This window comes from Leuciscus leuciscus (assembly GCF_965113295.1).
Source record: "Leuciscus leuciscus genome assembly, chromosome: 4".
Taxonomy (NCBI): domain Eukaryota; kingdom Metazoa; phylum Chordata; class Actinopteri; order Cypriniformes; family Leuciscidae; genus Leuciscus; species Leuciscus leuciscus.
In genome coordinates, this window is record NC_138728.1 from 39,655,843 (window position 1) to 39,681,270 (window position 25,428).

General features: G+C 38.7%; 1 protein-coding gene and 2 long non-coding RNA genes across 3 annotated transcripts in view; 1 reads left to right on the top strand and 2 right to left on the bottom strand.

Annotated features, from left to right (window-relative positions):
• LOC309497428 (uncharacterized protein) overlaps nucleotides 1–25,428 on the bottom strand; it is a 292,681-nt gene that overhangs the window by 259,153 nt on the left and 8,100 nt on the right. The gene's annotated exons all lie outside the window — the stretch shown is intronic.
• Nucleotides 8,827–20,610, top strand: LOC309497801. Its single transcript, XR_014205720.1, has 3 exons — nucleotides 8,827–8,931; nucleotides 19,820–19,867; nucleotides 20,408–20,610. It is a non-coding gene; the product is annotated as an uncharacterized lncRNA (long non-coding RNA).
• LOC309496955 lies at nucleotides 10,861–17,851 on the bottom strand. Its single transcript, XR_014205292.1, has 3 exons — nucleotides 17,621–17,851; nucleotides 11,214–11,288; nucleotides 10,861–10,935 (listed from the first exon to the last, which is right to left on the bottom strand). It is a non-coding gene; the product is annotated as an uncharacterized lncRNA (long non-coding RNA).

Sequence of the window (25,428 nt, forward strand, 5' to 3'; positions counted from 1 at the left end):
CACCGGTATGCTGAGGGTGTCCATGACGAAGCTCTGTTGTGTGCTCCGTCTGGTTTGGTGGTCCCGTAAGTAACTTTGTTTCTAGAACTGCAATCCTTTGTAAAAGTCTGTGGCAGTTAGTGCAGCAAGTAGATTCCAGAAGAGGCATTTTCTCTTATCCTTGTAGGCAGTTGTGTTTTCCTTTCCCGGTATGTAAGCTGGTCGGGTAAAAGAATTCTCAGTTTTTGTAGTAATCCAAACTTTGTCGTATGAGCACTGTGCTGATTTGCTGAAGTTAAAATTAGGTGATAAAAGGAAATAAAATAAAGGAAATAAAATATAGAAAAAATAGGAGATAAAATGTAAAAGCGATAGAGCAAAACGCGGAGCAGTAAGCAAGAGCGTCCGAACAGTAGCTGAGCAGGAAGTCTGTATTAGAGCGAATCAGGGAAAAGGGATGCTCAGTGCTACTTGTGGCTCCGTCTGGAAGAACCAGGCTTGGTTCCCAGTTCTGATGCAGCTGACAAGCACTGCCCCATGGCCGATACCAGTGAGGAGGGACCTCCTCTCTCAGGCCAAGGGTTCGATCTGGCCTCCTCGCCCAGAGCTTTGGTCCCTGCATGCGTGGGCCATTAACGGGTACCCGCTAACCTCCCGGTGGGAGTGTTAAACACGATCACGCAGGCTAGGGCCCCGGCTACTAGACAGCTCTATTCCTCGAAATGGTCTGTGTTCTCTAGCTGGTGCACAGCTCGTGGCATATCACCCCCAGACTGTGGGGTGATGGAGGTTCCCTCCTTCCTGCAAGAGCTACTGGATAAGGGCAGAACCCCATCCACGCTCGAGGTTTACGTGGCGGCCATAGCAGAGTTTAATAAACCGACGCTTGGCCAGTCACTTGGAAGGAATGATCTGGTCATCCGCTTCCTTAGAGGAGCTAAGAGGCTGAATCCTCCCAGACCTCCCTCATTCCCCATGTGGGACCTTTCTACGGTTCTGGAAGCCATGAAAGGTGCCCCATTCGAGCCAATCCAATCAATAGATATCAAACACTTGTCTTTCAAGACAGTGTTTCTTCTGGCTCTCACTTTGGTAAAGCATATAGGGGACTTGCAAGCGCTCTCAGTGAGCGCGACGTGTATGGAATTTGGGCTGAATGACTTGAAAGTCATACTCAAACCAAGGCACGGGTACGTTCCTAAATCCCTCAACACACCGTTTAGGGCTCAGGTGATTTCCCTGTCGGCCCTGCCGGTCTATAATGAGGAAAAGGACGCAAGCTTCCTTTGCCCGGTCAGGGCATTAAGGGCTTATGTGTCTCGCTCTACTGTCTTTGGACAGATGGAGCAGCTCTTTGTTTTGTTCAGCGGACGTTCTTGCAACCTGTCTTTTGAAAATCATATTTCATATGTTACAAAAACAGCCTTTTTCCACCTTAGAAACATTGCTAAGCTACGTAATATGCTATCAGTTTCTGATGCAGAAAAGTTAGTTCATGCATTCATGACCTCGAGACTGGATTACTGTAATGCTTTATTAGCTGGTTGTCCTGCATCCTCAATAAACAAGCTACAGTTAGTCCAAAATGCCGCCGCTAGAGTTCTTACGAGATCAAGAAAATATGATCATATAACACAGATTTTATCATCACTGCATTGGTTACCTATAAAGTTCCGTATTAATTACAAGGTATTGCTATTATAAAGCCCTAAACGGCTTAGTTCCAGTCTATTTAACGGATCTTCTATCGCCCTATAATCCATCGCACTCTTTAAGATCACTAAATTCAAGGCTTTTGGTCATACCTAGGATATCCAGAACCACCAAAGGAGGGAGAGCATTTTCACATTTGGCTCCAAAACTCTGGAATAGTCTTCCTGATACTGTTCGTTGCTCAGACTCACTCTCCCAGTTTAAAACTAGATTAAAGTTGCATCTCTTCAGCCAGGCATTCATATAATCTTACAGTTCAAACTACAATCCGGCCTCTAGCTCATAAATGCCAGAGGAGAACTGGCCCCCGACTGAGCCTGGGTTCTCCCAAGGTTTTTTTTTTCTCCATTAGGTCACCTGATGGAGTTCTAGGACACCATTAGGTCACTTGATGGAGTTTTTCGGTTCCTTGCCACTGTTGCCTTTGGCTTGCCCAGTTGGGGATAATTTGGGAATATTTAATTTAATTTTATCAATCAATAAATTCCTCTTGAAACAAACTTTGTTGTATTATTTTAATTTAATACTGTGAAGCTGCTTTGATACAATATGTATTGTGAAAAGCGCTATACAAATATACTTGACTTGACTTGACGTTCTAAGGGACTAGAAGAGGGAACGAGTACTGCGTATCTTTGCCGTGCCTGCAACACGCTCTGGATTGCTTCGGCGATGAAAAACCAGATTCTATCAGCCTGTCGAGCTGTATTTATAGCCCCAAGCCACGCCTGTTTCGGCGGGACGTGACGCAGTAGGCGCGAAGCACCCCCATTGGATCTGACGTCACGAGGGGCCTCTCTCGATAGGCTGCTGCAGTTGCCGCAGGGCAGCCAATAGGCGCACGAGCCGTCTTGCCTATGTCTGCATGCTGCCGCAACGCGTTTTACATTATTTCAAAATTAAGGATAATTTTTGGCTTCAATATCTCGCGGAAAAGAGATAAAAAAAAAAGAAATCCGTGGCGATGGTTTTGCAATCAGTCGGCTCAGTTTATGAACCGTACTCACGAATTCTCAAACGGTTCCCTCGGTTTAACCACAAATCCGTGAGTACAGTTTACAAACCCGTGGGAACGGATTGCGAAAGCGTGGGCACTTTTCGGAGCTTTGTTATTCATTGTCTGTCATTTTTATTAATAGACATTTAGACGATTACATTGAAGCCATGCTGTTAACCGGTGTTGGCCGACAACGTTTATGTTTTACCGTTCTTGATGCTTAAATACAGGTAACAGATTATTAAAGTCAAGCATTTTGTTTAATTAATAATGGCACAGTACTGAACAATATAAATTTTCTACATTCCAGTAGAGGCTCTGTTGCGCTGCACAGGTGACAAAACCTGAAGATTATTCATTTGTGCTGAGAAGACCACTATATAATGACATAAAAGTTGATGATGATGATGCCAAAAAGATTTGCATGTGCAGGGTAAGATTTGTGGAAGTGTACGTAAGATTGTAAATTAAATTTAAATTCATATTTATGTTTATGTCGTTAGCGTGAAGCTGCAGTTTCACAATTTATGAATTACACTTATAGTACAGTACAAAACAACAGTAAATGTTGAAAATCTTTTTTCTTACGCTTGAAACACAATTTACACGTTTACACCTGCCATTTTATAATCTTTTAACATACCATACCAACATTTTACATATGATTTTTGTGGCCCTCCAGAGGACTAATTGTTGATTAAACATGATGAATGTATTTATGATTATGAATTTCCTGCATTAAACACTTTCATTTAATCTATAAACATTATATTATTATTGTTATTATTATTGTATGTATGTATGTATATATATATATATATATATATATATATCAGTCGCGGCTGCTGGTCTTTCAAAGATGGGAAGCTCATTTTCGGCCTACATCATAAAAAAATTATATTTATTTCAACGTAAATTCAACGTTCCTTTTCAGGAAAATGCTCTGTGACCCTGTCGTACCAACCAGGCGTCTTTTTCAGTGACTTGACCAGTGTCCTCTCAATGGCCAGCAGAGTAAGGTATAATTGTATAAATGTAATAATATAATAAAGGTATAAATAATATATAATATAGTATAATAATACTACTACTAATAATATATATTTTTAAATTATTTTAATTATAATTTTTTAATTATTACTACTAATAATACAAAATATATAAGTAATAATATAATAAAGGTATAAATGTATAATTGTTTGAAATGTATTATGAAAATGATCTTTCGACTACACTTGAAAAATCCGCGATGGGACTGAGCTCGAATAGCTTCAGCGTCAGTGACTTTTTATTGTATGAAATCGCTGTCAATCAAGAGGAGATGCAGTCTTTCGACAGACCCTCCAATCATCACGCAGAAGCCCGGAGTCCAGGCCAGCCCACTCCTCATTCACCCCAGAGACGCTGAGCGTCCGTGGGAGGGACAAAATCGCAGCATTTATCCAATGACCGTCTAGTTTCGAAGCACTGAAAAAAACTGTTCAAAGCAGCCCCTTTGAAGTCAATGGACGCTGGGCTTCAACAGGGAAATGCACTGTGACTCTACGGGAATGTATGAGAAGGAAATCGACAGAGGTGGGTAGAGTATCCAAAAACTGTACTCAAGTAAAAGTACAAGTACTTATAGAAATATTTACTCAAAGTAAAAGTAATAATCTTAATAGTTACTTGAGTAAGAGTAAAAAAGTATCCAATGAAAAAACTACTCAAGTAGTGAAGAATAACAAATTTTAAGAATCTATTTCAGATATGCTTTCTTACATAACATCACGGTGAATAATATTGTATTTAGCTTTTAACCCTCTGGGGTCTAAGGTGTTTTTGGGGTCCTTTGGGGTCCATTGTTCTGACATGCCCTTACATTTGTGCTTTTTTCAGTTGCTTATAAACATATTAATGGCAAAGGTATGATTACACTCTATTTAGCACAAACAGGACTACCATAATATGTGAGCAACATGTATGTACACATGTTTGTATTTTTGAGAAAATAATGTTTATGCATGGTTATTGAAAAAACTAAAAATGAACATTTCTGAAATAAGGCCACAAAACACATACTAAATAGGTGTCCACAAGACTTCTGAATAATGCATTTTGTTTTTTCTTCAAAATGATGTGAAAATCATCCTGCCAAAACAATACATTGATTTAAACTCTATTTATTTTTTTCTCGTTATCATGTAAAAAGCAATCTAATGTTTTTTGTTACTTTGCAGATTCAAGTTCAAAGCAAGGCTAATCAAGATGATCTGGAAATGTAAGTATTGCATATTTGCTTGTGACAAAAGGGGATACTTGTTAAAACATTACAGACTTAAACATTCTTGATATAGGCATGGAAAAGGCTGGCTTCTTGCATAGCTCCCATGTTTATGTAGTTTTAAGTCTTTCAATAGCCTTAAAATACACTTATCCCGTTTTCATACAGCAACTGAAAAACAACAATCGGAGCGAAAATTTGAAGCTAAGTTTCGCTGTCAACTGATTTTCTTGAACCCTGTCAGATTACTGAATATTTTGCCCACCTTCGGCGTAGACATCTCAAAGACCACCAACAAGTTCAATGTCCTTTTCAAGGCTGTAGCTTTGAAAGCAGTGTATATTCCACGTTCAGTGCACACAAAAGTAAGCATCACCAAGATCAAAATGAGAGAATGTTTCAACCAGAGTTAATAGTAAGAATAGAGAGTAATGAGAATGAAACTGATGACAGTGTAATTGACACTCAGGAATGTGCTGTGCAGGAAATGCTTCCAGGTGAATTTGGCCAAGATGATTTCAATGCAGAAGCAAGCGAAACACAATCTCAAGATTTAGGAGAACAATTGGAACATAATTTAGCAGCTCTTTTTAAAAAAATGCAAACCATCCTTCACATGCCAGAGAACTCTGTTCAGGAAGTCATTCAACAGCTTTGCCAAATAGTTCAGTTGTCCCTGCCACTTTTGCACAAGAATGTGAAGGCTGTTCTTCAGAAACACTTTGGAGATGTAGATGAGTCAGTTTTGAAAGAGGTGGTTGAGACTGTGGCAGAAAGTGACATATTGTCCAAATCATGTGGAAAAAATGGATGTCTTGCAACTAGTAAAAGGAGAGCATCATATGTAATGCGCAACTTTCCTCTGGTAATGCCTATAGAGTTTGTTGTTGAGAAAGGAAGAAAAACAGTAGCATATGTTCCCCTCTTACAGATGCTACAAAAACTGTTAAACAAGAAAGACATTTTGGATAAGGCTATGTCAAAACAAGAACATAAAACACATGAATATAGGACATGTAGTGATGGCTCAAACTTTAGAGAGAATGCACTTCTTAGTTGTGATGAATTCACAATCGCTCTGGGTCTGTACATTGATGATTTCGAAGTGGCTAACCCTTTAAGGAACATCTAAAAGAAAACATAAGATGTGTGCACTTTATTGGGTTATTGCAAACTTGCATGGAAAATACAGATCCACACTAAACTCAATTGAGCTTGCTCTTCTGTGCAACACTGAAACAGTTAAAGAGTGTGGTTATGAAAGAGTTCTGTACCCACTTCTTTGTGATTTAGCCACTCTCGAACAGCATGGGGTCTACATTGAGCATCTTGGTAGAAGTGTTAAAGGGACAGTGCTCTTTGTGTCAGCAGATAACCTCGGTGCCCATTCTCTTGCAGGATTTTATGAAAGCTTCATTGTGGACAAGTTTTGCAGATTTTGCATGGCATCCAGGATTGACACACAACACCAAGAGGTAAGATCTGGCACATTTCAACTCAGAGAGAGAGAGAAACACAACAGGCATGTGCAAGAAACATTGCAGGATCCAAATTCAGGTCGAAACACAGGTGTGAGAAGACAATGCCCACTCACAGCAAATTTGGAGCATTTTCATGTCATTGGTGGTTATCCCCCTGACATATTGCATGATGTCTTTGAGGGAATAGTCCCAATTGAGTTGTCTCTCTGCCTCAAAGACCTGATGGCAAAGAAATACATCACCTTAGATGTGTTGAATGAAGATATCAGATCATTTCCTTATACATTTGCTGACAAAACTGATCAGCCTCAGCTGATTTCAAAGGCCTTCTCAACCAAGGGCACAATTGGGGGAAATGGCCATGAGAATTGGTGTCTAATTAGGTTTCTTCCACTGCTTATTGGCCATAACATTCCTGAGGGTGACAACACATGGGAAATACTCATGCTCCTCAAGGACATTGTTGCATTAGTTGTGGCACCTCAGTTTAATGAAGAGTCTTTATACATCCTTGACTACAAAGTAGCAGAGCATAGGGACCTTCTGCAGTCAACCTTCCCTGACTTTACACTGCGACCAAAACACCACTACATTGAGCACTACGCTGAACTGATTTTACATGGTCCACTTACTGAAGTCTGGACAATGCGTTTTGAAGCATACGTTTTTCAAAAAGGTTATACGAGATGCCCATAACTTCAAGAATGTTGCCATGACGCTTGCAATGAAACACCAGAGGGCTCTTAGCCATCAGCTAGACTGCAGTTCTTTTTTCAAGCTGGACGTGGAAATGGCTAAGGTTACACCAGTGTTAGTTACCACCTTTCCAGAGAACATTCAAAGAGCACTTGGTCAAAAACTCCCTCAAGCTCAAGCACTTATTGTTGCACCATCTGTCTGCATTAATGGGACTGATTATAAGACAGACATGATACTTTCAGCTGGATCATGTTCAGGGCTACCTGATTTTAAGCAAATTACTCACATTGTTGCAGTGAATACAGAGGTACTTTTTGTGTGCAAAGTGATGACATCATGGTATTTTGAGCACCTTCGTTCTTTTGAGCTTTGCTGCCCAGATATGCCATCTTTTTGCATACTTCAGCTTAAAGACCTGAATGATATTCTTCCACTTTCAGCCTATAGTGTACATGGTAAACTGATGGTGACATTGAACCGTATTATTCTTTGCTAAATGAACTCTCTTTTGTGCTTTCCTTCCAGATGGCTTCAGAAACCATGACTTTGTGAGTTATTCTTACGGAAGCTGATATCAGAAAAGTAAAGCTGACATCAAAGCCAGGCTCAGTTGAAGAATTAATTAGTTGTTTAAAAAACACTCTGAGACTGGACTACAATTTTACTTTACAGTTTCAAGATCCCGAGTTTGATAACGAACTTTGCAATCTGACCGTTTTGTCAGAGCTCCCTCAGAAGCCAACTGTGAAAATCATACCAGTGATTGAATTGGTGACACTCTCTTCAGGTGAAATGGAGACATCAAGTGATATGTTGAGTGATGCTCCAAGCACTGCAGAGACAGTATTGATCTCGGAATTACCCCAGGAAAAGAGAATGCCATGGCCTGATATCTTTTTGACTCCAAAATGTTGAATTTAGGCTGCGTCATGCAAATTTAATCTACTTGAAAGATGGAACGCACCTAAAAGTGACAAAGAAATTGAAACATGACATTCTTCAGAAACTTGCAGAGACCATATATTCCTTCAAAGCATACCCGACTACTGAGGATCAACGAGCTGTTGCAAAGGCACTGGTCAATACTCACCCCTGCCTTCAAGAACCTGGATTGCCTTCTGGATACTGTGGATGGACAAACAGTTTGAAAGACAAAATGGGAAATTACCGATCCAAAATTAGGTGCCTTGGACACACAGACGTCATGGTTAATGCTGGGAAAAGAGGAAGATACTCTACGAGCAGTGATCCACCTAACAAGAACATTAAAAAGCCAAGAAAAGGAGAGGTTAACTACTTACCTGACCTCCCAGATGAGCAGGATGCTTCCAGTCTTGAAATGCTCAGACAGCAATTGGTGGATAAAATGAAGAGAAAAAAACCCTGATGCCGTCTTTATTAATCAGAAGATGGACATGACTCTGTCCTTGAGGAGAAAGGATGTTGTGATCAACAAGCCTCCTGTAAGCCAAATACTTCAACGTTTGCCAGCACTTTTTAGAGAAAGTCAGGTAAAGGGAAATGCCTATGTTTGCAACATTTGTACTGAAATGAGTATTGATAAACATGATGGTTAGATATTAATTTGAAATTTGTTCATTTTTGACAGTTCTCATAACAAATGCTTTTTTCCTTTACTATTTCAGGTGTATCAAGAATTCAACCGGGTGGTTGGGAAGAACCTTAAGCAAGAATTTTATGGGTCTCTTGATCGTCACTGTCCTCAACTGATTCAAATCTTCAGGTCAAAGAGAGGTCTAGCCGGGCAGATTTTGAGCGATCTTCTGCAACAAGCCAAGGTTTGTACATTTAAGTTGATGCCATTGTTTGCTTAATTTTAAAATGCAGTCTAATATGATTATTTTTAAAAGGGTTAGTTTACCCAAAAATTAAAATTCTGTCATTAGTTACTCACCCTCATGCCGTTCCACACCTGTAAGACCTTCATTCATCTTCAGATCACAAATTAAGATATTTTTAGATATCATTCCATAGAACACAATTTAACCTCCACTTTCAAGGTCCAGAAAGATAGTAAAGAAATCGTTAAAATAGTCATCTCAACTATAGTAGTTCAACCTTAAAGGATTAGTTCACTTCTGAATGAAATTTTCCTGATAATTTACTCACCCCCATGTCATCCAAGATATTCACGTCTTTCTTCAGTCGAAAAGAAATTAAGGTTTTTGATGAAAACATTCTAGGATTTTTCTCCTTATAGTGGATTTCAATTGGCCCCAAATGGTTGAAGGTCAAAATGACAGTTTCAGTGCAGCTTCAAAGGGCTGTAAACGATACCAGATGAGGAATAAGGGTCTTATCTAGAGAAACGATTGGTCATTTTCTTTAAAAAAACAAACAAACAACTGTGTATACTTTATAAACACAGATGATCGCCTTCCAAGTGCTTCCATCTTCCGTATTCTTCAAAAAGCTTTGCTGTATGTCCTACACAAAAAAACGGAACTGGCGCCACATTCGTTCCGTAAGTTGAATAGGGAAGGTATTGGACATACAGCGTAAGCTTTTTGAAAAATACGGAAGACGGAAGCACTTGGAAGGCGATCATCTGTGTTTATAAAGCATATACATTTGTAATTTTTAGAAAATGACCAATCGTTTCTCTATATAAGACCCTTATTCCTCGTCTGGTATCGTTTAAAGCCATTTGAAGCTGCACTGAAAATGTAATTCAACCGTTTGGAGGCCATTGAAGTCCACTATAAGGAGAAAAATCCTGTAATGTTTTCATCAAAAACCTTCATTTCTTTTCGACTGAAGAAAGAGAGACATGAACATCTTGGATGACATGGGGGTGAGTAAATTATCAGGACATTTTTATTTGAAAGTGGATTAATCCTTTAATATTATGAAGCGACGAGAACACTTTTTTGCAGAAAAATAACGACTTTATTTAACAAAATCCTCTCTTCTGTGTCATTCTCTTATAATGTTTACGTCCAGCGTTTCCAGGTTCTACATCAATAATGAGTCGACATTCTGATGTAGAACCTGGAAGCTCTGAATGTAAACAGTGTATGAGAATGACACAGAAGAGAGGATTTTGTTGAATAAAGTCGTTATTTTAGTTTTTGTGCACAAAAAGTATTCTTGTCTCTTCATAACATTAAGGTTAAACCACTGCAGGCACTTCAACTGTTTTAACAATGTCTTTAGTATCTTTCTGGACCTTGTGTTGGTTAAATTGTGCTGGTTAAATTGCTGTTTATGGACAAGTCAGATACCTCTCAGATTTCATCAGAAATATCTTAATTTGTGTTCTGAAGAATGAACAAAGGTCTTACAGGTGTGGAACAAAATGAGGGTGAGTAATTAATGACAGAATTTTAATTTTGGGGTAAACTAACCCTTTAAGACTGTTAAGTAACAGTCAAAAGTATGATTAATAGAAATTGCCTTTCTTTCATGTTGACAAATGATACAATGTTTTCTCTGCAACCACCACACCTCAGACCTCTGATCTCGTTGACATACGATGTGTTGCCATGAGAGGGCTTCCAGTACTTCTTGGTGATGACCCAACTGAGTTCTTCAAAGCATGCTTTGTAAGTATTATTAATTAGATTAGATTAGATTAGATTCAACTTTATTGTCATTACACAAGTACAGGTACAAGGCAACGAAATGCAGTTTAGGTCTAACCAGAAGTGCAATAGCAGCAATTAATGCATTTTTACTGTCATAGGTTTATTATAATATTTTCATCCATGGCACCATCTCCAGGATTCAGCTCTGGGCTCCTCATCCTCAGTGCTCACACCAGCCTGCTGACATTTCAGATCCTACAAAAATGCACAAACATAACACAAAAGCAGTTATTTTAACCGCACAATGTCATTTGATTTCAGTATTATTTAGAAGACAAAAATGCTTTTTTCACAAATGTCGCCATCATCTTCCCTGGCAGGTCCTGTTCCACCACAAAAGATCTGCAGCAAATGCACAGAAATCAAGAATCAGAAAAGTGCTGTAATAGCTCTGTTTGAAATTACAATAATTAAAATAAACTACAACATAATATTTAAATAGTTGTTGTTATTCATTTCTGTAGTATACTCACTCAAAGCCTTTGATGGCAGCATTCAGCTTCATGAGCCACTCTCCACCGGATAAACACACATCTGTTCATCTGTCCCTGTAACATCCAGACAAGATTCACATTACCTCTGTGATTTATGAGCTCAACACTACATTTACATGTTGAGGTTGTTTTAACTTTTTATCCAGCATAAATGTTCCTCAATTTATTAACAGTAATGGACAAATAAATAGATAACATATGTTTAGTTACTATATAGATTTGTTCTAGCACACATCCATCACTCAGATGTCTATTTCATGTAGTGATGTGCTCTTCTGCAATACTTACTAGGGCTGAACGATATATCGTTATCGTATCTATATCTAGATATGAACTTTCAAGATATTACTATCGAAAAAAGCAACGATATAGATTTCCCCTCTCCGCGCTCGCCCTGCATACAACTCTGGCAGTCACAACAAACATCAGTTTTAAAGGCGGCCGCACACCGGACGCGCAGCTCAGCGCCGCGCCACGCCACGTCTAGGACAACGTCCGGTATCGCACACTGGACGCGCACATTCTATTCGCGCAAGCTCAATTTTGAATCGACTCCTGGTAGAAGAGCTGCACGATGGGTGAGTTTTAACTTTATTTATTATTTAGTTGTTTTATGTTAATTGAATAATAGCTGACATTTTGAACGGTAATTAAGTAAAAGTATCAACAATTGTTTTGTTGTATCCGTTGTCTGGGCAACTATGTTACATAATACAATAGTGTTTACTAGCTCGAGTGAAAACGTTAACCAAACGAGTTATTTGATATATTCTTGTTTATCTTATTATACGTAACTGGCAATATATTATTTCTTTGTAAAATAATGTTATGTATAATGGCAGTTACGTACAAGATAGGTAACACCCTCTTGTGCTATTCATTTATGGGTCACTCATACTCCTCTCTGTCAAAAGTAACGTTTTTCTTACAATGAATGATGAATGTACTGTATTTTAGTTTAATAATAGTTACTAGCTAGTAAACACTATTTTATTATGTAACATAGTTGCCCAGACAACTATTATTCAACTAAAATACAGTACATTCATCATTCATTGTAAGAAAAACGTTACTTTTGACAGAGAGGAGTATGAGTGACCCATAAATGAATAGCACAAGAGGGTGTTACCTATCTTGTACGTAACTGGCATTATATATAACATTATTTTACAAAGAAATAATATATTGCCAGTTACGTATAATAAGATAAACAAGAATATATCAAATAACTCGTTTGGTTAACGTTTTCACTCGAGTTACTACTAGTTTTTCTTTAATACTTTTTGGTACTAAAGAACATTCACTTCTAAATTATTCAATATTCAACAGTCATATTTACATTTGGGTATATTTAACCTATGTAACATATGAAGGCTTTTTTGTATGAATGCACTGTTTTTCCTTTTCTTCCCAAAACAGATACAATTTTGACTGACAAAAAAAAAAACTGCTGTACTGCTACTTTTACGTCGCAGACTGAAAAATAGAGGCAATCGAATTTGGGTACACCCTCTAAATGAAAAAAGGCAACAATTTGGAACTTTCCACCACCTTGTTCAGGAGCTGCAATTAAGTCCAGAAAAGCACCAGCAGTACTTCAGAATGAATGCAGAGCAGATGGAGGATCTGCTGTCAATTATTGGACCTGACATCACAGGGATGTCAGTAAATTACCGGACACCGATTGGGCCAAAAGAAAAACTTGCAGTAACATTGCGGTAAGCAATTTTCTATATAACCTATTTATATCTGATTTACAGTTTACATTTATTATGTTGGAAGAATGAAGACATTATTTAAAACAATAATTAATTTAATGGATTTGACCATGTGAGCCATATGTTAAGATAACACAGTAATGTACACATAGATAATTCTAATGATAATAATAATTGCTGACCATTCTAGCCAGCCTCCACATACAATTAAGGGTGGGTCCAAACATCACATACTACAGTAATAAAAAACAATATCTGTATGTAATCTAACATAAAACAGGATTAGGTTAACAATTCCCAAATCAATCAACCAATCAAACAAACAAATGTTACATCTCATTGAACTATATGAATATGGTATGTTGAGAAAGCTGAGAGTGGCACAACATTTTAATTTGGAGCATTCCAGCTACCAAACAGTGGTGTTCCTGTGTGGTAGCTAATCACACCTTGCCCATGATGTGCCTGACTCTGCGCATCCAGGTCATCCAGGATACGGAGCATCTCTATTTTTGCCCGTGTTTGTTCCCTTTTTCCCAAGGACCTCATTTGAGGTGCTAAACTTAAAAGGAAAAGCTCGGTTTCATCATGCTGTTTTGGTGGTACTGTTGGTGTTGCTAAAAAGTCAACAAGCTTTTCATTAATTTGTGTGTTTGGACTTTTTGGGTCTCTTTTTTTTTTCTTGGGTCTCTGTGGCCATCCTGAAACTTCACTTTCGGTCCCTGCTGTCTCTGGTACTAGGATTTCCTCTTCTGGAGTCATTTGTGTTTCTAAATCACCTTCATGGGTCGATCCATCCACAGAGTTGTCGAAGTCAACATTACTGATTGTACTGAGAAAAAGAGAGACAAACAAGAGCACACAGTTTATACCATTTTTATTTATTTTTTACAGTTAAAAGTCTAATTCAAAACATACCAGGGTGGCCGTGGGTCCTTAAAAAGTCTTAAAATGTCTTAAATACAGTTTTCCTAATAAAAGGCCTTAAAAAGTATTAATGTCTTAAATTCAGATTCGATAGGTCTTAAATATTTCTGGTCATGTTACCGCAAAAATGTCTCCAGTCTGACGGACCTAATGTCTGTCAAATAAGAAGTGAAGCATCGAATCGCCAGAATGTTGAGTTTTTTTATTTATAACATGTGATATAGTTAAGTAACGTTTTTTCCTGCATAGAGAATTATGACAGGTTTGGTCTTAAATTTCATTCAAAGTGGCATTAAAAAGGTCTTAAAAAGTCTTAAATTTAACTTGTTTATATCTGTAGACACCCTGCATACTTTAGTCTCTTGTATTGTATGTTAGAAAGCAAATTTAATATAAATATAAATCTATAAATAGTACCTTCTATTTTGTAGGAAGATATTCAGGAAGGAAATTGCGGCAGCATATTTCCACTCCTGTAGACGCACTGCTCCAGAGCCACTTGGCAATTGTTGTCTCTTCTTCCACTTGATGTAGTTGTCTCGTAGGGACTTCCATCTCATTCTCCCCTCATTTTCTGTCAAAAGGGAGAAATTAATGTTTATGTTTTACAGATATCTGGCCACAGGAAATTCAGTAAGAACGATTGCCTTTAACTACCGTATGGGGGAGAGCACAGTGGCTAAATCCATCAAGGACACATGTGCAGCAATTAACAGGCGGATGATGGATACACACCTAGCAAAACCAACTGAACAGGAGTGGAGGAATATTGCCTCAAAATTTTCAACTAGGTGGAATTTTCCTAACTGCATAGGAGCGATAGATGGGAAGCACATCCTCCTCTTTGCACCACCACATTCAGGCAGCCTTTATTTTAATTACAAAAAAACATTCTCTGTAGTATTACTGGCTGTTGTTGATGCTGAATATCGCTTCCGCCTAGTCCATATTGGAGAGTATGGACGGTCAAGCGATGGGGGTGTCTTTGCTGGCTCAGCCATAGGGCAGGCATTAGATGCAAAGAAGCTGGAGGTGCCAGATGAACAGCATCTTCCAGGAGCAGAGCATCTGGGGAACATACCATTCACCATTGTTGGGGATGCAGCATTCCCATTAAAAACCTACCTGATGCGGCCTTACCCTGGTCGGGACTTGACGAGACAACAACGCATCTTCAACTACAGATTGTCTCGAGCGCGCAATGTAGTAGAAAATGCCTTCGGCATTTTGTCATCTCGCTGGAGGATCCTTCATAGCAGGATCAACATACACCCTGACAAAATAAACAGTCTTATTTTGTCAGCTTGCATCCTGCACAACTTTCTTCTCAAGCCAATGGAAGTAGAGAGGTGGCTGAATACCAGTGCCCCAACTACTGGATCCATGGAGAGCATTTCCACCGTTGGTGGACTTCGTGGTGCAAGGGAGGCCTACACGGTTCGAGACAAATTCTGCTCTTATTTCAACTCTGAGGGACATGTATCTTGGCAGAATGAACGGGTGTAATGGTCACCATTAGTTTATGTATTACATTTAATTGATTTTAGAATTGATCACTTCCTTGATATCTTAATGTATGTAAATATTTAGGCTAATATCTTAATGTATGCCTGCTTACCTCATAATTTAGTCTTTGATTAGCATTAATATTATATTAGCACTAATCAATTATTAGAATTATTCTGTATTATTACAAATCAATTTCAACATTTCTTATAGCTACTAATATGATTTGTTTGTTCAATAAAACAAAGATGTTACATATTTGTTGTTTAAGCTATTGGTTTCATTTTAAAAACAATTGATATTCCTGTCGTGCACTGAGGCAGGAAGTTGGAGTCTTAATTCAACATGAAGATTCATTTATGGAAATATCATTATTGTCAGTTTGTGGTAAAAAAATATTGTTATTTTAAGGACATTATGAAATTAAAATAATGTCTGTACTGTATGTTATTTTACTGTATAATTAAGTAGCCTACAGTCGTTGCTAACGTCACAGAACATTTTACCTCAGGTTGTAAGTTAACATAATTAGAGAATCTTACCTGAAAATCCGATGACATCGGCGATCTTCCTCCACGCTGCTGACTTCCTTGTGTTGTCTTTAAAAAATCTGTGGTTTATTGCATATATTTCAGGGTATTTCCCTACTTCATTGATGAGTTTCTCGTCGTCCATTTCGCCCCGCTACTACGCTACAGAAATGACCTGAAGTGTGTTGTGACCTGGTAAAACCAGTAGGTGGCAATACACGACAGTGAATGTAACCACGATAGGCAAGCGCACTGAGATTAGAGTATGGAAGAGTATTGAAAAATGGCACAACAGGGAAAAATGAAAGATTAAAAGGTCTATGTTTGTTATAATTTAAAGCTGTTAAATTAGGAATGTAAAACTAAACATATATTACAGCACAGGATGAAATCAGTATGTACATTAACTACGATTTGAGACACATGAATGTACATTTAATATAAAACTATGTAAATGGCGCTCTGTGGCGCGGCAGGACTTTGAACACGTTCCTGAGCCGCCGCGGACAGACGCCGAAAGGCGCCGCCAGTGTGTGTACTCTCATAGAGAATAATGTGTTCGAATTTAAAAGACGTGGCGCTGCGCGGCGCGCCGCCGAGCTGCGCGTCCGGTGTGCGACCCCCTTAAGAGTGCCCTTGAATGCACCGCTAAAGCCAGCGCGCACACACTACCAGGGACGTGGGAACTATATTGTGAGAGGGGGGGCGGCGTTTCCATGGTGACGCGTCATTGCTTGTCACGTGACACACCGCAGCAGCAACAGCGCTGAATGAATGATGATCTGCTTTTATGTCATTTTTCCTTTTTTATTCAGAATATTCACAAATGTGTTAGCTATGGCATGAAATATCTGATATTCCGATTGTCAAATACATGCAAGTGGAAGTATATTGTTGTTTAAACACCTTTATAACGATCGCGTTAGTTGAGCTGTATGCGCGATGGGCGCCGCCGTGTTAGTTTGTGCCGCAGACGCAGTTCAGAGAATCGGATCTGTTGGATTTACAACCTCTATGTTTACAACACGTGAATTCATCCACTTCTCCCGAAATACTTACAAGTAAGTGGCTGGTGAACTGGGAATAGAATAGAGTAAACATTGAAGTTACTTACACAATGTGTATCTGATATGAATAAAACGTGTCGAATTATAATGGAAAGGATTATTATTACCTCTTCCATAGACATCAGTGTGTATTTTACAAACTCTAAATGTATTGTTTTTTTAGTACTTATGTGAATTTATATGTTTGAAACCTAAAATAAACTATAATTTTCCCAAATTTTTTTGTATTATGATTTTTTAATTTTTCTGAGAAATGCTTGGTTTTCACCGAACCCGTAGTCATATCGTATTGTATCGATATCGAGATATCTGGCATGAAAATCGAGATATGAAATTTTGTCCATATCGTTCAGCCCTAATACTTACTGAAGATTTTCCTGTCAGATGTAAATAGACATTTAAAATAAGCGTCTTTAAGATGTATATGGTTTATGTAAATCCACGTTAGAGACGTAACTTACGTGTCCTTACTGGAGCTCCCCTGTTAGCTAACGTTATACATAATAAAACGTTTTTTTTACAGCAAAATCACAACTATACTATACTGTGTAACGTCTTTACACCTTCAACAATTCAACAGTTTACTCTACAGTAGTTCAACACATGCAATTTTAACACAAGGAACCGTGTTTACTCACATTTGAAAGCACCCGCGTCGCTGATCTCTGCTATGTTTGATAATGACGTCCTCTCGCGTCGCCTCCTGGGATAGAAGAGTATCCACGGATCAGCACTCAAAAATCTGGCCGGAAGCAGTAAGCCATCCGGGAACTTCTCGCCTACTCTTTTATGAATACTGATGTTTCGAACGTACTGCTTCCTTCACGTACTGTTTTCGCCTACTATATAGTAGGAAAGTAGGCATATTCGAACGCACTGAAGTCCGAATCTCGCGATAATTAGTAGTCACCCAGGTAATTCTCGCCTACTCTTTTGGATTCGTACATACTTTTTCGCTCGCCTACTCTTTTTCCCATACTAAATAGTAGGGAAGTATGCGGTTTCGGCTGCGTTCCAGTCCAAAGTTGTCATGCCCTTCACTTGCTAACTTCCCTCCGTCTCGTTCACTCGGATGTACGTCATTGCGAGTGCTCACTACTGGCGGAAACTGCAATGGGCTGAATTGGAACGTCCTAAGCCCTTGATCACTTGGAATCAGCTATGTAGTTGATTTTTATTTTTTATTTTTTTTCCCTTTAAGAATTTGTTTAATGCAGCATCCAAATGTTTATATGTGTGTTTGGGTTGTTTTAAATAAAAAAATATAAATATATCATAGAGTTGTCTGTTGTGGTGGTGATTAAACGAGATCTGTGGTGACGTCACAATCGTACTGCATTGTGGGACATATAGGTGCCTGAAGTGTACATTTGAAGTAGACTCGCTCCCTCTGTCAAAATCGAGGGAACGAGGGTCTGTCCATCTGTTACGACCTTTGATGGAAATTTATTGTCCAGGAATTTTAAAAGGAGTAACATTGAGATGACCAAGGGAAAAAACTTAAGTATGTGGCAAGAGAAACACAAGACTATCAAATTAGCACCGCAAAAGATTTATTGCTCCCAAAACCATGAATATTTACAAACATTTAAGAAAACAAAAATAATAAACAGTAAGAAATTATGTAACCAAGACAGACAGGAGAGGGAACTGAAAGTGGCGCTAGAAAATCAAATAAATAAATAAAACAAAAAGAACTCCCACTGTCTCCTCCCGGTCCTCTAAATAAGAAAACAAAAATGTGAAAAGAAAAGTCTTAGGCGCAAATGCGCCCTGAACTTACTCTAACTAAAAAACACAAAAGTACATGTTTAGCGCACTTCACTATACTAGTGTATCTAATACATAAAAACTCCTACGTGCAAGGTGTGTATGTCACGTGACTAACTAGGCTGTTCCACGTCTCCGTTGTCTAAAAGACAGTAGTTAGTTTAAGTGGAGCTTAAGCGGGCTAAAAGTGTCAAAGACACTCGTTCAACAAGAACACAGATGTCACCAATAACAACCTTTACACAGATCATTCTAACAACTCTCACGGAAGTCTCGTAAGCATTTAAAGTAGTAGCAGAACACAGACAAAACAACACAACCAGTGACACGCCAAGTCAAACAGCTAACTCTTCCAGTTGCCGCTTCCGTTTTAAATGCATCGGAGCAGATAGTGACTGGCGGAGATCCCACGACGTCACAGGCGACCAACGATGATTGACAGGCACATCCACCAATAGAGTTCCGAAAGTAGGCGGTACCTAGAAGTGCTAAAAGTGACAAACAAGAAAAATAGAACAAAAGAACATACACAAGGAAAACAGTGTACAGTTCGTAACACCATCTAAACTTCCCTCGTCCACTTCACGAAGTGGAACGCACTTCAAAATGGCGGCAGGAATTCCCCCGAGGGGAAGTGCTTAGGGAAGTTCGCAAGTGCGTGTCTAAAAGTGGACTGGAATGCAGCACATATGAGCTGTGTCCCAATGTGAAGGCTGCATCCTCCCAAGGCCGTATTTGAAGGCCGATTGGCCGCATTTGAAGGCCGATTGCGTCACAGCGGCGCGACAAAGGACGTCCCAATTCAAAGGCTGCATCCTTGGAAGGTCGCATTTGAAGGCCGATTGCATCACCGCGGCGCAATGAAGGCTGTCCCAATTCAGTTCTGCATCCTCCGAAGGCCGTATTTGAAGGCCGGTTGCATCATCGTGACGCGACGAAGTGCGTCCTTCGTTTCCTCGTGAAAGGAAGGATACATAAATGGACACTTAGCGGCCTATCCTACCCTATTCTACCCCATAAGTCATTGCGCGCCGTTGACGACAGCATTTATTTATTTATTTTTAAAGGCGGCCGAGACTAGAGATCGGTGGTGGACAGCAAATTCACATTTAAATGTAAGTATTATGCTTTCATGTATTTAAATGGCTAGCGAAACCGAGTTAAAGTTTATTATAAACTTCATCTTAACTCCTTCGTCACCATTGCTTGGCTTCATTTGTTAGGTAGTTTGAGGCAAAACTTGTGCTAATATTAGTTTAACGACCTATTTGTAATATTTGCACTAGTCTACCTCACTTGTGTATTATAAGAAATATCACTCACCCTATAAAGCCCACAACAATAAGAAAAGCAGTTGATAAGGCAATGGGGTTTCACTTTTATGTGTTTTTGTAGTGCTGTCATGAAAGCTATGTGGTTTTAACCAAATTTGAGTAAATAGAAATATGATTTCTTAAGTATTTTGTATGCATGTCTTGATGTGTCATATTTTGCAGTGTTAACAATGCACTTAAGATTGCACCCCTGTGTTAAGCTTTTTTAGAGCAATTCAGGAGAAAAAAAATACAAAGTAAGATAATTAATACACACGTCTTTGCTGAAATGTATTGTGCTGTTGTTGTTAACAAGCCATGGTTCATTTGCTCTGCCCTTAGGATTGCAAGTATCCTGGGACAGGTGAGGGTGTGAGTGGGAAACCCACTGCTGAAACTTGGCCCTGGTTTGTCCTCAGGGCCCAGTTCAGCAGTGGGTGCCCACGGTGAGGAGGAGCCAGCACCAGCACCAGCAGGAAGGCGAGGAGAGCACAGGAGAGTAGGGAGAGGATGGACAGGCTGTTTTCTCTTCTTGAGAAAATGATTGAAAAATATATATTTTTTCTTGTTTAACTTTTTTCACTTTTATTTTTTAAAAGGAAAGAAAAATCTGTACATTATTTTTATGCAACTTTAAATGTGTAAATAAAAGAGAATGAATTGTTCTGGACATTGTTTATTTTTTTGACAGTCATAATTTCTACATGAAACAAACTGTATACCTTTTTTTTTTTATATAAAATTGGTAAATGAAAATCATTTGTTCCACGGGCTACATTAAAGTACTTTTTCCAACTATTAACAACATTCGTTAAACATATCAAAATCAACAAACATTTACAGTACATAAAATAAGAAAAAAATTATGTAGACTTTTATTAGAATAATAATTAGACTTTCAAAAAGAGTAATTTCTGAAAAAAGTACTTTTAATAACAAGTTTTTAGTATCAAGAGTAAAACTACAGGTATGTATTCTGCAGGGGAAAAAACTCATTGTCAGGGTTTTTATTATAGTTTTGTATTTATAATTATGCTACTCCTGCATTTTACTTCTGAATATTTTCAAGGTTGTTACATTATATACTTTTGTGCAGTTTAATCAGAGCCGATCAGCCCTATACGCACACTACGCAAGGTGCGTAGGGCCCCGCAAATTACTCAAGGCCCCGCCTCCCCTCGTGTCAAAGTGCGTCAATCGATGTTTACAATATCGATGAGAAAATGAAGCGGAACTGTCTTTCTGGTCACGAAAAGAGAGAGAAAAAAACACCATGAGAGTTAATTGCGGCAACAGTTATCAGGTAGACTTGTGTGCTCTCCTCTCAAAGTTTGATGTCAGCAAAGAACAGTAGGCTAAAGTTAAAGTCCCTGTAAAGTCAAAATTAAGTATGTGTTCTGAGTTTGTCATACCACCGAAAAATGTGTTATTAGCCACCCAGCCCAATTTGAATGATTAAAAAAGCCGCCAAGTAAATAAAATAAGCTATCAAAATCTCGAAAAAATTAGCAGTAGTCTCAGCTCTCAAACGCTGGGTGTGTCTGCTGGCTGCGCTGAAACCACGCCCATTCGCGGGAAATATGACTCATGTCGGTGCATGTCGGCGCCACGGGAGGATGAAGGCCGAGGCGGACAGCGGGAGATAGTCGGTTCGGCCCCATTCACCAGTAACAGTGGATTATCAGTGAATTCCAGTTGTCTCCGACGAAAGTAAACTATCCTGATCTCTACAGAGGCGGGTGTGGTGGTGATCATCAGCTCTCCATCAAGGTAACGTTACCTCTTCACAAGATTAATCCACCTCTTCTTGATATGATCATTTTTCGGAAATTTAAATAAGGACACCGATCTATTTTCTAAGTGATTGCATCCAGGAAATACGCATTTACATGACGAAGGCATAGCCAGAGCCGTGGGCATAGTAGCTAGCAAACTGTAGGCTGTCTATAGTAACTCGCGATTGAGCGGCGATAGGCTTAGTGACTCCGTGCGTCATCAAGTAGGGGCCCAATCAAGCTCAGGGGGTCGCAGTGCGTCATCAATCCCCCGTTTTAGCCCCGCCCAAAAAATCCGGCTCACAGCAATGGTGAAAAACTGTTTTACGGTCTAACTCCACAATTTAGTACTTCACAGTTCCCAGTCTTTGTAATATGTTTTAGCAATACATTTCTAGCACTTATAATGTGTTTAGAATTTTTTTGTAGAATTGCCTTTACAGGGACTTTAAGTTGATGTGAGTTGATTTATTATGTTTAATAAACGACAAAGGACAACGGTGTTTGTTTATAAACTGCAGCTCGGAAAAGATAACCGCGTCGAGCGTTAACATGCGATAATATGCACGTGCATGAAATGAAACGCGCACTTTCCAGCAGAAACATCTGTTGTGAGTTGGGACCAGTACAATATGGGCGTGATGGCACTCCTCATTATAGTTTTAAAACAAGACGATAATTATCTAGTTGCTAAGTCAAGGTCTAGTTACAACTCTGCACTAATGCATTATGGAAAGCAATGTATTGACATTGACTATTGATAGGCTCCATTGAATTTAAAATGTTGATTGGCTGGAGATTCTGGTCAATATGGATGCACATCCCTCAGTAAATAATAACCATCAAGAATCAAGAGTATCAAGAATTACTTTTATCATTTAAAAACACAGTGACATGCTATGGCGCCATTTTAGCTTTTATTCATTCACAGGATATGCATTTTTGATATCAATAATTCAATTTGTACTATTTAAAATGGGAATTCTTGATATTAAGAATGAACTTTTTACTAGTAACAATGTCTTCTGATATCAGGAATTACATTTTCACTAGAACTAGTTAACCCTCTGGGGACCAAGCTGTTTTTGGGGCCCTTGAGATGTTCTGACATGCTCTGACATTTGTGCTTTTTTCAGTTATTTATAAACATGTTAATGGCAAAGGTGTAAATTCACTCTATATAGCACAAACAGGCCTACCATAATATGCGAGCAACATGTATGTAGATGTTTGTATTTTTAAGAGAATAATGTTTATGCGTGGTTATTTAAAAAAATAAAAATGAAAGTTGCTGAAATAAGACCACACAACTCATACAAAATATGTGCCCACAAGACTTTTGACTAATGGATGTTGTCCCTTTCAGTTCTAGCTTCAAAATTATGTGAAAATAGTCTTGCTTTATCGTTCACAAAAAAAAATACATTGATTTAAATGGTGTAAAACAGGTTTTGCTTGGAAAGCCAATATGCGAGGGGGAGGAGTAGTTTACACCTTAGTCCCACCCACTCTGCATAATGACTCTGCATAATTAGCCATTCATTCAGGTGTGACACTGACTGAGCCACAATGCAAGGACAAAATATATATTTTGAAGAAGACTTATATTGACCATTTAAGATTTTGCTTACATCTATCTTGTAAATATGTTTTGCTATTTTATTAAAAAGGTTACAATTACAACAATAATTACAATTTCAGCAATATTTCTGCAAAAAAGTACTCTTTCTTTGTAAAAAAAAAAAAAAAAAGATTATAGGCCTACATTTTATCATATGTATTCATTAGTTTGAATATAGCCAACATTGGAACATCTTAGTCTATGACTTTATTTTTGACAAAATAGTATTTTATATATATGAGCAGAAAAGCTTATTTGATGTGACAGTATATTCTACAGTAAAAACTGTACCCAAATCTAGTCAACAAAATGTTGTCTTTCATACTTCGCCTGACTGTAACGCAGTAACTGTAACTGTAAAAGCAGTTTATTCTTTCACACACAGACGCGCGATTCATATTTAGGCTAAACAGTCTTTACAAATATGTACCCTTCATTCATCTCACAGAAACGCTATTCATATTATAGAAACGCGATTCATCTTTTTGTTTACATAAGCCTACAACGTTATTCCATAACGTTATTCCACATTAACACTTGAGAAAGGATAACTTAGCCTACCTCACTCCTCAGCGGGATCTGCTCCTCATATCAGCACGGAAAATTTTCTCCATAAGGTAGGCTATATTATGCCTCTTTGTTTACAGCTGATGTGGGGGCGTTTCACAGACTGAAATGGTTCTCAGAATTTGCGTTTGAATAGCACGCGCTCTCCGGGGCGTGGTCAAATTACTTTTGAATGGCTCGTAATGAGCTCGACTGGAGTCGCTCTCTTTTTATACAGATTACAGAAGCTGATAATATTTGTTTTTTATATAAATTACTTCATTTAAAAGCTGCGATCTCAAGCTTTATGCCCGTGGGTCTGTTTGCCTGTTTGACTGAATTTTCGCAGAGTTATAGATAATTTTCGAACGCGTTTCAAACGGGAGTTCACTGACAGAGAGAAGGCAGAAATCGCATCATGTTAAAGTTTCTTTATTTGTCAAAAAGCAAAACACTTTATTTTTATTGTGAATATACAGAAAAAAAATAGAAACTGAACAGGATCGATTGATGTATTACACGAAAATGAAAGATCAAAATTAACAGAGCATTTAGTGTTTATTTTCATTGCTAAAAAAAAAAAACGAGCAAAACGCGCGGGCGCGTTTTTGGTCCCCAGAGGGTTAAAGGAGGGATTGTAGTGGGAACACTGGGGTGTCAGGTGTGACTGTGTGGCAATGGCAAATAGTTCATGGCTCACGGGTCAGGTATGAGGGCCCCTAAACAGAATTTTGCTTAGGGCCCCAGGGAGGTCAGGATCGGCTCTGAGTTTAATGTAAAATCATATGTGAGGGAAAACAGGTTCAGTAGGTTACTTCACATTTGTACGTGAATATTTAATGAAATATGCAGTTCCGAAAATTAAAGTAACAAAATGTAGGTATGTTGTCACTATAGGCTATTAACAAATTGTTGCTAACTACAGCTGCGTCCCATATCAAAGGGCGCATCTGAAGCGCTCGGACCGGTCTAGCCTACGGAGGATTGTTCTTGCCGCCTGGCAACTGTGACTGACAGCTGATGACGAGCGGGAGAAATACTGGACTTTTTTATATTCAATTGGGTTTTATATTCAAACAGGGCTAAACCGAAAATACATGATCCGGCAGCGCCGGGGCTGAAACATCCTCACCATGTCCTCCAGTAAAATATAAAACATTAAAATGACAATAGCCAATTCTGGCTCCATAGCTGCTTACTCAATTAGGCTATATCAAATGAATGATCAGGATGGCAGCTGTCCTCTCGCACCGTTGAGGAGCGGTGATCAGAAACACCTGGTTGCGCAATTAGGAAATCCTATGAAGGCTACATGGTGCGTCCTTCGGAGGACGCATAGGCTGCATCCTTGAAGTCTTCAGTTCTTCGAAGGATGCAGCCTTCACATTGGGACACAGCTGAGGTTTCCTTCTACCAAACTG